This window comes from Marmota flaviventris, chromosome 12, assembly GCF_047511675.1.
Source record: "Marmota flaviventris isolate mMarFla1 chromosome 12, mMarFla1.hap1, whole genome shotgun sequence".
In the NCBI taxonomy this organism is placed as follows: Eukaryota; Metazoa; Chordata; class Mammalia; order Rodentia; family Sciuridae; genus Marmota; species Marmota flaviventris.
This window is the reverse complement of record NC_092509.1, coordinates 26,836,489-26,850,622: the sequence shown is the minus strand read 5'-3', so window position 1 is coordinate 26,850,622 and position 14,134 is coordinate 26,836,489. Positions and strand designations below refer to the sequence as shown.

The 14,134-nt window shown below is 41.9% G+C and overlaps 1 long non-coding RNA gene across 1 annotated transcript in view; it reads left to right on the top strand.

The window, feature by feature from the left end:
- Positions 1 to 1,995: 1,995 nt before the first annotated feature.
- Positions 1,996 to 14,134, top strand: part of LOC114100228 (uncharacterized) — a 31,948-nt gene continuing 19,809 nt past the window's right edge. The window contains exon 1 of the long non-coding RNA XR_004618710.2: positions 1,996 to 2,841. This is a non-coding gene — a long non-coding RNA (uncharacterized lncRNA). The remainder of the gene's footprint in view (positions 2,842 to 14,134) is intronic.

Sequence of the window (14,134 nt, the reverse complement as noted above, 5' to 3'; positions counted from 1 at the left end):
TTATGTAACGTCCTGCTCTATCCCTGATAACTTTCTTTGCTCTGAAGTTGGCTCTGTCTGGAAGCTACTCCAGCATTCTTTTAAATGATATGAAGGTGGTATATCTTTCCCTATCTATTTACTTTCAATCATATGTCTACAAAGTGGGATTCTTATAGATAACTTATAGCTAGGTCTAGTTTTTCGAGCCACTCTGACAATCTTTGTATTTTAATTGGTAAACTTAGACTATTGACATTCAAAGTGATTACAGATATGATTGGATTAATAGCTACCATATTTGTTACTGTTTTCTTTTTGTTGTCTTTGTTCCTATTCTTTTTCTTCCACTTTTTTTCTGCCTTTGGAATTTCTTTAAGAATATATTTTTAGTTCAAGATGGACACAATTCCTTTATTTTACACATTTATTTTTATGTGGTACTGAGGATCGAACCCAGTACCTCACATGTGCTAGGCAAGCACTTTACCACTGAGCCAACATCCCAGCCCCTGCCTTTGGGATTTTAATGGTACATTTTATATGATTCCATTTCTCCCCTCTCTTAGCATATCAGTTGTGTCCCCCCCCCCACTTTTTTTAGTAGTTGCTCTAGAACTTGCAGTATGCATTTACAACTACTCCACATCCACTTTCAAATAACTCTATACTTTTTGAGTTGTGTGAGTACCTTATAACAACAGAATAATCCTGATTCCTCTCTCTGTCCTTTATATGGTTACTGGCATTTCACTTACACATGAGTGTGTATGTATGTGTGTGCATCAACGTTTACATCTATATCTGCATAGCATACATAATTGAGTACATTGTTGGTCTTGTTTTGAATACACTATTAATGTTAGATCAAGTAAGAATACAAAATAAGTTATTTTGATCTCACTTATTTCTCCTCTGATGTTCTTACTTTCTTTTTTATATTTATTTTAATTATCTGTACCTCAATTTTTCATTCATTCTTTTTTAGGTATACATGACAGTAGAGTGTATTTTGACATATTATACATACATGGAGTATAACTTATTCTAATTAGGATCCCATTCTTGTGGTTGTACATGGTGTGGAGTTTCACTGGTTGTGTATTCATATATGAACATAGGAGAGTTATGTCCAGATCATTCTGTTGTCTTTCCTATTCCCATCCCCCTCCCTTCACTTCATTCCCCTTTGTCTAATACAAAGTACTTCTATTTCCCCGCCCCACCCCTATTGTGGGTTAGCATTCACATATCAGAGAGAACATTCAGCCTCTCTTTTCTTAGGATTGGCTTATTTCACTTAGCATGCGAGTCTCCAGATCCATCCATTTACTAGCAAATATCATAATTTCATCCTTTTTTATATAGATTTAATTTCTGAACTATGTCATTTTCCTTTTCTCTGAAAAGCTGCTTCTTCTTCTATTTTTTTAAGAGGTACATTTATTTGTTTTAGGGTAGCAATTTTTTTAAATAGTTATTGCAGCACCAGTTTTTTTTTTTTTTTTTTTTTTTTTTTTGCGAACACAATCCCTTTATTTTATTTATTTATTTTTATGTGGTGCTAAGGATCAAACCCAGGGCCTCAGTCGTGCTAGGCAAGCGCTCTACTGCTGAACCACAACCTCAGCCCTGAAAAGCTTCTTTTAACATTGTTTTTTGCGAGGCACATCTACTGGCGACAAATCCCCTCAATTTTTGTCTGATAAAGTCTTTATTTCCACTTCTCTATTGAAGGATGACTTCTCGGGGCATGGCATTCCTTTTTGGTGGTCTCTTTGAATTTCCACATCTCTGCCTTCACTGCCCATCTGTTGGTTGTTTTTAATCCCACCATTCTTGCCATATCTGGGTCTTGTCATGATGCTTGTTCTGTTGTTTTCTAACTATGCTTCCATGTTGGTTGTTTTTAATCCCACCACTCTTGCCATATCTGGGTCTTGTCATGATGCTTGTTCTGTTGTTTTCTAACTATGCTTTTGTGGGTGTGGTTTGTTTTTACATTGGTTTGTTTGTTTGCTTGCTTTTTCTTTTTGTTTTCATCTTTCAGGTGTTTTATAATGTTTTATTGATGGACAGATGTGACATACTGGGTACAAAGAACTGCTGCAATGGGCCCTTGCTGATGTGGTGGTGAGGTGTGATGGGAGGGTAAGTATTAACAGGATTGTGATTAGGTTTCAGTCTGTTTGAAAGCCCAGCATCCTGGGCTGGGAACTTCACAAGTGCTTCTCAGTGTTTTCCCACTCAGGTGGGACAGGATGACTCAGTGGACCAGAGTCAGGTTATTTCCCCTCCTCTGGGGGAGGCTGGCTTCTGATAAAACCCCAGCAGGTGAGGCTCAAGGTAACTCATTTCTCCTGAAGGCAGACCTGGCTGGTTAAGGAAACAGAAGACTGGTATACTTCAAAATGGTTTATTTTCCCTCCTTCTGCAGAAACACAAGCATAGGGAGTTTTTCTCTGCTATTCACTATGAGGACCTCATTGAACTCCTGGAAATAAGATTCACAAAAGTGTGGGGGAATCCTGCAAGACTGGTACCCTGACACTCTTCTCTTGGACTTGTCCACACTGAGCCTCCAGTGATTTGTCCATGAGCTGCTGCAGCAAAGAGACCCCACAATACAGTGGCTCAAACAAGACAGGATTTTGCTTGTTGCTCATGTGACAATCCAGAGATGAACAGGAACCCAGGGTCCTTTTCTTCTTTTGTGCTGTGGCCTCCAGGTTGTGGTCCTTCTCTGGTTGTGCCATCATGATCAGGCTCCTGTCCACGGGGAGGAAGGAGAGGACAAGAGGTGTCCATTGAGAGCAAAACAAAGTATGGAAGCTGCGCCATCTCTTCCGCTTTATCCCACAGGTAAGCACTTAGCACAAAGTCATACAAACTGCAAGGGAGTCTAGACTTGGGTCTAGCAGGAACTTGGTGGAGGGAGGTCCCACTAAAAGGGATAAGAGGAGATAAGATAAGAGGACAGATCCTGTGTGATAATTTGCAGCCTCTGGCTCATTGGTCCCCCTGGCCACTCAGGTCTCCAGACACACCTTTCTTCTCACACAAGAGATCACATTCTCACTGTCCACAGGGTACAGTCAGGTGCTACATCCAGCCCAATGACCAGCATTTCTGAATGGTGTTTGTCTTCCCCATGCAGCCCAAGTGAAGCTCCCCACTGTCCGGTGTTGTCTAGTTATCTACTCTGCCTCATTCACCCCTAACTCAACTTATTTTTCAGTGGTAGGACAGGTGCTAGACAGGATTGTCCAGAGGCGGGCCAGATTCAGGGCAGTTCTGCTGCGCAAAGTAATCAGGAACACTAGGTCTGTACCCTTATTGCCCTTCTGATCCCCAAGGATTGAGTTGGGATCATTCCATCTTTTCTGCATTCCTGACTGTGTGAAGACAGAGTAAGAAGGAATAAAGAGACTGCCTACTTATGATTCCACATAAATGGAGGCTGAGGCAGGAGGATCACAAGTTTGAGGCCAGCCTGGGAAACTCAGCAAGATCCTGTTCTGTCTCAAAATAAAAAATAAAAAGGTCTAGGGATATCTCAGTGGTAGAGGGCCCCTGGGTTCAGTCCCCAGTACAGAAAAAATAAAAGAAGAAGGAGTAGGAGAAGAAATAATGAAAGATAAGTAAGGAATTCTCTTATGAAAACAATTAGTTACTCTCTTATCCAGAAATTTAGTTATCAGTTCCAAAAATCAGGTAGCTCATCAACTCAGATCAGGTAAGAACATTGATTAGAGTCCTGTCTTTCTTCAAGGTGACCATTCTAAACAAGAGCCCCAGCTCCACTGGGACTGGCAGGTAGCTGTTATAATAGACAACCTGCCACCTATTAGACATCCTCCTCACACTAAGGGATTTACATGCATTCTCATTTACTCTTCACAAAATCTATGGGGCAGGTATTAAGATGGCTCTTTTCTATATTAGGAGACTCTGCCCAAGACTGTGATTTAGAGAACGTTCTTGCCAGTCTGCTAATCCCAGGTGTCCCCAGCACAGGTGTCCAACAGAGTCTCTTAAGAGGAGGTGAAGAGCTGGCCAATTATGGAATCATAGGAACACCCAGGAGTGTGCTAAGTCACTTGATGAACAGGGAGTCTGCTGGAGGATCAGTGTGTCTTTGGAAATCATTGGGGAGCATGCATCTCAAGGGAGACGATGGCTCTCTGGAATGGAGCAAGACGACATCAGACCTTTCTTTGCATTGATTTTCATCTTATCCTCTAAGCATTACTTTTGGGTATTTGTTTTATTACATGCACTCTATAATTGTCCCAATAGTGAGTATACATTAAATATATACACTAAATACATAAACAGATATAAATGTACTTTAAGTTTATGAATTAATTATAAACAGATATATACATAAAGTACGGATTTCTGGGCATTTTCACATAATAGAATGCATGATCCAAAAATCTGGGGAGTCGATTTCTGCTCTAGGTTGCTGCTTCCCTGCCCCCCAGGTCCAGGCAGAGGGAGGAGTAGAGACCTGTGGACTTTCTCTGGCAACATCATTTTGCACCCAGGCCAGGGTGTGCGATTCTGCTTGACACCCCATGGCAGGTGGGAAGGCACACTGGCTCGACCCGTCACGGCAGAATGAGCTTCCTCACAGCCAATTATAAATCCACGCAGAGCTCAGAGAAGGTGTGAGCCTTTCCCAAGGTTCCCCCAGGGCCCCTTTTCCAGTGTGCAAAATGTGCCTCCCCAGGGACCTTTCTCTCCCCTCCCCTTCTCTCTCTGAAGTTTCCAGCCCCACCCTTTAGTTAAGTCAGCAAGTCTCTTTTGCTGGATATTAAATTCTTTCAGTTAGAGGGCCATCAAGAGCAGCAACCCACTTTCTTGTCTGCTCAGACTGCCACATTTTACCGCAGTTAAATGCTACAGACTGGGTGGCTTACCAACAGACGTTTATTTCTCACACTTGTGGAGGTTGGATGTTCAAGATCAAGGTGCCTGCCAATTCAGTTCCCAGTGAGGACCTTCTCCCTAGCTTTCAAACAAACAGCTTCCCTCTGGTACACACACACACACACACACACACACACACACACACACACAGATCTTTCTTCTTACAAGACCACCAGTACTATTGGATTAGAAGCCCACCTATATGACCTCATTTGACTTCACCTCCTAAAAGCCCTATCTGCAAACACACTAACATCCCAATATATATTCCACTCTTTTAAATATAAATCAGAACGTGAATAACCCAGGGAATTGAATTGAAGAGAGCACCCTATTCAGCCATTTTGAATTGGAAGGAGTGCTATCTTCAGCCCCTGCACCCTCATAGCCCCTCAGTCACTGTGTTTGTGAAGAGTGATGATGAGCCACTGCTGCCTCATTAGGGATTGTGTGTTATCCCCACATTTATGTGCTGAAGTCCTAACCCAGTGCCTTGGAATGTGACTATTTGGAGAGAGAAAGGGTCATTACAGAGGTAGCCAAGTTAAAATGAGGCCCGAGGGCAGTATGCAATATGACTGGTGTCAGCAGAGGATGTCCAAGTCCCTGCCTTCCGCTCAGAAGGGCTTGCAGATGTCCTGGGCAATGAAATACCTTGGGTGCTGGGTCAGGGAGGCTGTGCTCTCAGTTCTGGTCTTGACTCTCCAGGATGAATGCTTTCCACCATTCCTGCATGATTTCCAGCAGTTGTTTCTCTCTCTCCTTCCTCCAGGCCCAATCTCACTTTCTCCTAATGGAAAAGGGCAGAGCCCTTCTTTGCTACCACATACCTTGTTGAAGAAAAACTGATTCCCTCCAGGACACAATAGATGGTATCTCCTGAATCCAGGATCAGGACATTAGTGTTCCTGATCTGCAAAGATATTTATGCAAAGACACACAAAAGCTTAAGAATTAAATTATATTGGGTTATTTACGTTATGATTTATATTAAAAAGAGTGGAATATATAAAACCAGGACTGCCCCAAATAACAGGATAGTCTGTGAAGTCTGTCCTCCACAGACTTGGACAATCTCTCTGTATTGCTCCAGGGACATCCTCTTTCTGGGAGTAGAATCAACAAGTGTGTCACACAGAACTTTCCAGATTCAGTATTCTCAGCTCTGCTAATTCCCTTATTTCTAAATTCTGTGACCTTCATCTTCTGTACTCTGAATCATCTCTTTTTCTTTCTCTACAACTGTTTCAAAATGGAATTCCACAGTCTCTGACAACAATTAGGGGGTGATCATGTTTGGAAATGATTTGGGAGAATAAATATTTGTCCCACCTTAATGAGGCAGCAGGAAGAGATGCATGGCCCAGGTGGGAACCCTCCTCTTTATCTACTGTGAGGCCTTGAACACTTACTGATCCTCTTTGAACCTCAGCTGCTCATATAGAGACCATAGTAGTTTTGGTCTGTCATATAGAGACCACAGTAGTGTCTGCCCATGGGGCTGAAATGATTAAATGAGTTAATTCTCAAGCAGATATTTAATAAAGATTACTTGGTGACCTAAGTATTGGGAGTTTGAATAAGTACATATCTCGTGCTATCTTTTCCTTCTATTCAATCGCAAATTTAAACACTTCAAAGATAATGCCCAAAACACTATTCTCTCTGGATATTTCAGTGTGGGTCCAATCAGGAGACAGGAATCATATAATAATTTGAACAAGGGAAAGTAAGTATAAAAAATTATTAAGCACTAATAAGAGAGTAATTATAAAGATGGAAAGAGTCCTCTAACGGATACCCCAGAGCTAAGGTACAGTATCCAAGGAAGGACAAACTTGGAAAGGGGGTTACCTCTCACTGCACTTGTAAGTTGCTAGATGGCAGAGACACCTACTGGGTACCTTTGGCTAGAACTGGTTCATGTCATTGAGCAGCAGAAAAAGCCCTCCAGGATACAGAAAAGCAGGGCCTTATGGTGAATGCAAAAAGAGGTCAGGGTACTGCTGCTGGCCTGAGGTCTGGAGCACAGCAAGTGTTGCATTGGGGTAACTGCAGCAAGCTGGTCATGGAGCAGACCCAAGGAACTGAAGCCACTTGGGTGCTAGGGCAGAGTACCACTGGATATCCCCCACTTCATCCCCAGTCATGTGCAAACACCACTGAGTAGCAATGCCACAGGAGCAAAAAAGAGCAAAACCCAGCACAATGGAATAAGGGCCCCCGAAAGGCCACCTCTTGTAGGGCCCTCTCACGCCCTCTACTGACTTAACAATGCATTCACTGTGCAGGAGCAATGCTCGGAGAAACCATTCCGTTACCACAGAGCAAATTCTGAAGGGCAACTTTGGAGCAGACAGACAATAAATAGATCATGGAAGTCCTGGACAAAAAAAAAAAAAAAAATTGTGATGTTTATCTACAAGATAGAATAATATGAAGTAATTAAATATTATGTTTTAGGAAACTCCTAATTTGCATTTCCTTGATAATTAGTGTTGTTGAACACCTTCTCAGTGGTCATTTGTGTGCCCTCTTTGGAGAAATTTTTATTCAAGTCATTTGCCCATTGTAATGGTTAATTTGAATCGCTAACTTGATTGATTAAGAGATGTCAAAGATTAAGAGGCTTCTGGGTGTGTCAATGAGGGTGTGTCTAGGAATGATTGGCATGTGGGATAGTGAACTGAAGTAGAGACCCTCTCCAAGCATGGGTAGCACCATCCAATAGATTGGAGGCTTGGATAGAATACAAGTTGGAAGAACAAGGAAGCAGCAGTAGGTGCAAGATCAATTCTTCTTGAACAGGTTCTTGGTTGCTGTTGTGATTGCCTGAAAATATCAGACTCTCATTCCTTCACTTTTCCAAAGCAGACTCTGCTAGTGATTCTCCACGGAGTTTCCAGAAGCCTTCCGTCTCAGACTGGGGTAGCACCCTGGATCCTTCTTGTTCTGAGGCTTCAGTCTCTTGAACTATGCAGGTACTGGTTCCTCCAGCTCTCCAGCTTGCAGACAGCCATTGTGGACTATCTAGCTTCTGGTCCTGTAAGCCATATAATAAATCCCCTTTTTATAATCATACTTCCTATTGATTATATTTTTCTAGAGAACCCTAATACACTCATCTTAAAATTGAGTTATTTATTTTTTATTGAATTGAAGGAGTTTCTTATATATTCTCTATATCAACTCCTTATGAGATAAGTGGTTTGTGAATATGTTCTCTCATTCCATAGGTTCATTTTCATTGTTATTTTCTTTGCTGTGCAAAAGATTTATAGTTCAATACAGTCCCACTGGTCTAGTTTAGCTTTTGTTGTCTGTGTTAGTCAGCTTTTCATGACTGTGACCAAAATACCTGACAAGAACAATTTAGAGAAGGAAAAGTTTATTTTGGCTCACAATCTCAGAGGTTCCATGGCTGGCCAACTCCATTGCTCTGGGCCTGAGACAAGGCAAAACATCATAGCAGATGGGTGTGGTGAGGAAAGCTGCTCAGCTCCTAGCAGCCAGGAAGGAGGGACAAGAGGAGGGTTTCAGGAGAAGATAGAGTCCAAGATCACGCCCCCATTGACCTACTTCCTCCAGCCACACCCCACCTGCCTACAGTTACCACCCGGTAGTCCATTCAAACTATTAATCCATCAAATGGATCAATCCACTAATGAGGTTATAGATTCCATAATCCAGCCTTTTCACCTCTAAAAATTGCTACAATATCTAACCCATGAGCTCTTTGGGGGACATTTTTAGATCCAAATATAACAGTTGTCCATACTTAAAAATTGTCATATTTAATTGTCAAGACAAAAGTCAAGAGTCTTTCCCCCTAGATTTTCTTTTAGGAGTTTTATAGTTTCAGGTCTTATGTTTAAATCATCAACCCAATGTTGATTTATATTATTATGAGTCCAGCTTAATTTCTTTGCATGTGGATATTCAGTTTTCGCAAGATTGGTTGTTAAAGAGACTGTCCTTTCCCTATTGTGTTTTCTAGCACCATGTCCAAGATCAGTTGACCAACAGATATGGGTTCATTTCAGGGCTCTCTACTCTGTTCCATTGGTTTCTGTGTCTGTTTTTATCCTGGTACCATGTTGTTTTGATGACTGTAGGTTTGTCATGTATTTTGAAATCAGGAAGTGTGATGCCACCATCTTCATTCTTCTTTCAAGATTGCTTTGGCTATTCTGGGTCATTTTTGGGCTTCATATGAATTTTATGATTTTTTTTTCCTGTTTCTCTAAAAAGTGCCATTGGGGTTTTTATGGGGATTGCATTGCATCTGTAGATTGCTTTCAGTGTTGTGGACATTTTAGTGATATTAAGTCTTACACATTTTATTCTTTTTGATGCTATTATGAATGTTTTTTTTCATAATTAGACAGTTTTTTTTTCCTTTTTGGACAGTTTATTATTAGTTTATAGATACATAAACTTTTGTATGTTGATCTTATATTCTGAAAATTAACTGATTTTTAAAAATCCATTCTAGCAGGGTTTTGGTGCAGTTTTTATGTTTTTTTAAATTAATTGTATCTGCAAACAAATACAATTCTAATACTGAAGGGAAAGTGAGGAATGAAGGACAGAGACCAGGCAGAGATACACGTGAGAATTTATTTGTCAGAGCTGACAAATAAAGGCCATCTATAGTAGAGAAAGGGGCAAAACAGGCTTGGGTTCCTGGACTTTTATAGGGCAGGCTCAGGAATCAGAGCTGGGCGGGTCTTAATTTGGTGGTTAGGGGTTAGGTTGGCATGAGGGAATGGTGAGCCTTTCTCAGAAAGGCCCTTGGGCAGGAGAGTGAAACTTTCTCCTTAAAAAGGCAGCTGTCCCTTAAGATGGCTGTCCAGATGCTAAGCAAGGGCCTTATAAATACTTTCATTATAATTTGGATGACTTGATTCCTTTTTCTTTACCAATGTCTCTGCTTAGGATTTCCAATACTATGTTTGAATGTGAGATATATTTTTTATACACACTTTAACAAGTGTGGGTGAGGACGTGGATAAATTCCACTCTCAGTGGAATTGTAAAATGGTGCAGCCCCTATGGAAAACAGTTTGGAGGTTACTGAAAAAATTAAAAATAAAACTGCCATATGATCCAGCAATTCCACTCCTGGATATATATATCCAAAGAAAATAAAATCACTATCTTGAAAGATATGTCTGCAACATGGGTTGAACATAGGTTCATTGCAGCATTATTTATAATAACCAAAATACAGAATCGACCCAAATGTGCATCAAAAGATGAAAGGATAAAGAAAATGCATATTTACATACAATGGAATATTATCTTAAAAAGGAAGGCAATCCAACTATTTTTGATGACTTGGATGAACCTAAAGGACATTTTGCTAGGTGAAATCAGCTAGTCAAGGACAAATACTGTATTATTCCGCTTATGTGAAGTATCTAAATAAATGCATAGAAGCAGAAAATAGAATGGTGATTTCCAGGGGCTGAGAGGAGGGAGAAAATGGGTGATTGCTTAATTGGCATAAAGTTTCAGTTATGCAGAAGAAAAATTTTCTAGAATCTGCTATGCAATATGTGCAAATGGTTGGCGATATGGTAGTAATGTGTAGTAAAAGTTTTGTTCTGGGAGCAGATCTCACATTAAGTGTTCTTTTGACAAAAAAATAAAATAAAAGCAAATTTTTAAAAATGAACCCATAAAGTGGCAAAAGGAAACATTGGAGAAGATGGATTCATCTGCCACCTTAATTGTGACGTCACACCTAGTTGATGATGTCACAGGAGTATGTGTATATCCAAACTCATCAGATTCTGCCCATCAAACACAAGCATGGGTTAAAAATCAATTATACTTCCACAAAGCTGTTTTTTAAAAAGAAGTTAGTTTAATGGTTTAAACAAATCTTCATTATCTATTAGGTGAGAAAAACAATTTACAAAAGGAATCAGTACAGTATAATCCTCGTTTTATAAAAAGAACAAAAGCAGGTTTGGGAGGCTGAGGCAGGAGGATGGTTGAGTTCATAAGCCAGCCTTACCAAAAGTGAGGTGCTAAGAAACCCTGTGAAACCCTGTCTCTAAGTAAAATACAAAATAGGGCTGGGCATATGGCTTGGTAGCAGAGTTGAGTTCAACAGTTCAATCCCTGGTACTCCTCCTACAAAAACAAAGTCTTATATTAAAAAAAAAAAAAAAAAAAAAAAAAAAAAAAAGCCCTTTCCCACTGCCTGTCACTGCCCCTTTCTCATTTCTTCCCTTATCGGGTGACAGTGAGACACTTTCCCTCTCCTTCTTGCTCTCAAAGTTCCCCTAGTGACATTGGATTGGCTTCTCTTCAGGCCTGGGAAAACTGGAAAGAGCCCTATGCTGGTGTAAGGGGGTGGCGAGAACCGTGATTCCCTGAACACTGGGATCAGCACCCATTCGTGTTGGTGTGAAGAGACACAGTCCCTGGTCACTGATGCCGGGTAAACACTCTTCACTGTCCCTTGCTGCTGGACTTGCACCGTGCACCCATATACAGTCTGCAGCATCTCCCTGTTTTTAACTGAACTTTGTTTTGTAGATCATAGTTCAGAAAATGCTGGTAAAAATATGAGAATTGCCTAAAAAATAAACATTCAAACACTTTTAAATATTAAAATGCCCATGACCTCTTAGCATCTTTTCTTTTGCTGGTGATTGGCTTCTGATAGAAACCAAAGTATTTTCTCATACAAACATCACTGCATACATGTATGTGTACATACACGTATTTGTACGCGCATGCCTGTGTGCTGACAAAGATTGGAGGATTTCCCCTCATAAGGCCAGCAGCTGTCAGGGATGAAATTGTAAATTATTTATTTCACCTTTGTGATTTGCTCTAATCTCCAAAATTTCTGTGATTGTTTCTTTTTGAATTAAGACAAAATTAAGACAAAGAACTGTGAATTGCCTTTTATTATTAGCATTTAATTGCTTAAAACCATCTGCCAGACACCACTCTGCAGGAGGGCTGGGCATATCACCCCCTTCCATCAAGGTGACTGCAGAGGGGGTGTCACCACCAGATTTCTTGATGAGGCAGCAAAAACGCAAATGCCAGCCGAGGAAGGTTCCCTGACCCACTAATGGGCAGGACCTATTTCCTCTGAAGGGGTGTGCTGTGTTTCCTCAGTGGGTGAAGCCCCAACCCTCTTCTGACAATTATTACTTGGTGTCAAAAGGCTGCTGTGCTGAGTTGTGCCAATCTGACAGCAGAAGATAGAACAGTCCCCATCAAAACAGCCACAAAGCTCCAGCGGAGGGTGAAAGGTTCCAGAGTTTTCCATGAAAAAAAAAAACCACCTCCTTCCCATGCACTCCTGTGGCTGACGTTCTAGACAGGCTCTCCCTGGCCTGCAGTGCTTCTCAGTGAGTGCCGGACCGAGGCTTGCCAGTGTCAGTGCCATCTAGGGGCCTGGCTCTGTGCCAGGAATATGACAAGAAAGAAATGTAGGACACAGACTCTCAATCTGGGGCTTAATCTTACTTACTCTTAATCTTAATCAGAGAGGAATTAGAAGTGGCTTCTTGCTCCTTGTAGTGACCAATGACTCATTTAACCCTCAGACCTTCTGCAGGTGTAGGAAGAGTGACATGGGGTCACTGCTGTGTGTCCACCCTTCCTCTTACTGTTGCTTATGATGCACTGCCGCTGCACTGTATGCTGTGCTTAGCCTTTTGGAAGGGAACTGACCTCTGAAGAAAGCAGGGGTCCCCAAGTAGACCAAGGGTGAGGGAGGACCTCTTCCACAGCAGGTCTCCAGAAAGCCACCAGGATGAGAGGCCCTTCCCAGCTCCAGGAAGCAGCTCCTCAGGCAGAAGCTAGCAGGGCTTCCAGGTATCAGCTCAAAAGCACCAGAATTCTGACTGGTGGCCTCTGTCCAGCTGTGTGTGCACATGAGGAAATGCGCCCACTTCCTGCCAATACTAGGACTTGCTGTCTGTGTGAGAATCACGTCATTGTGGATGAGCTAAGAATGAGGACAGCTGCTGTGTTTCCTATGTTCCTGAAAGTAGCACTTCGGATGGGTTATTTTATTGAAATAATTCTTACAGCATGTGCTTGAACGCCTCCTGGGTGCCCACCCGGTCCCAGGTGCTGTGATACAGCAGTGGGCAAAAGAGACAAAGTCCTGTGGATCAACATGGCAGGCTATTATTCGGTCTTAAAAAGGAAGGAAATTTCAAAGCTTGCTATAATATGAAGGGGAGCTTGAGGATATTAGGATCAGTAAAACAAACAAGTCACAAAAATGCAAATATCACATGAGACTACTTATAGGAGGTCCCTAGAGTAGTCAGATCCACATAGTGGCGGCAGCCAGGGGTTGGAGAAAAAGGACATAGGGGAGTCATTGTTTAATGGAGTCAGAATTTTAGATTTACAAGATGAAAAGAATTCTGGAGGGGCTGGGGTTGTGGCTCAGTGGTAGAGCGCTTGCCTAGCATGTGTGAGGCACTGGGTTCAATCCCCAGCACCACATAAAAATAAGTAAGTAAAATAAAAGTATTGTGTCCATCTACAATTAAAAAAATTTTAAAAAGGGATGGAGATGGTGATGGTTGTATGGCGGTGTGAATGTCCTTAATGGGCCTGAACTACTTACTTAGAAATGGCCAAGATGGCGTACTTTATGTTTTAGATACTTCAGCATAATTTAGAAAGAGAGAGACAACACCCTTGCTCTCAAGGGGATTATGTTCTGGTGGGGACATTTATATTCCAGTAGGTTATATTTACTTTAGAATTAAGAATAATCATTTAATGCTCAGGGTAATCCCAGGGGTGGTCAAGGATCCTGGCTCAGAGAGGTGAAATGTGCCCAAGATCACCCCGAGTGCATTTTTGAACCAGGCCTCCTCCTAGCTCCTCCTGGCACAAACTGAGACCCTACTGTTGGCTCCCACGTGGGTTGTAATGGTGTACATTGCCTGCAGTCATCTCTTCTTGTCCATCTGGCCCTGAATGCTTCCCCATGCCAGCCTGCCGGGTCTTCCTGTCAGAGTCAGAGCCTCCATCTCCTCTGGGGCCCTTCCCCAGAAGCCAGAACCTGGATCCCTGGAAGTTCCCACCTGATGGAGGTGGCTCAGCCAGCCTGGCAGGTAGGACCTGAAGCCCCTGTTGGCCAAGAGCCTTGTGTGGGTGGAACCCCAGGGTCCCTATCCTCTCACACTTTCCAGTGTCCCCACCCCTGTTCTCTCACAAG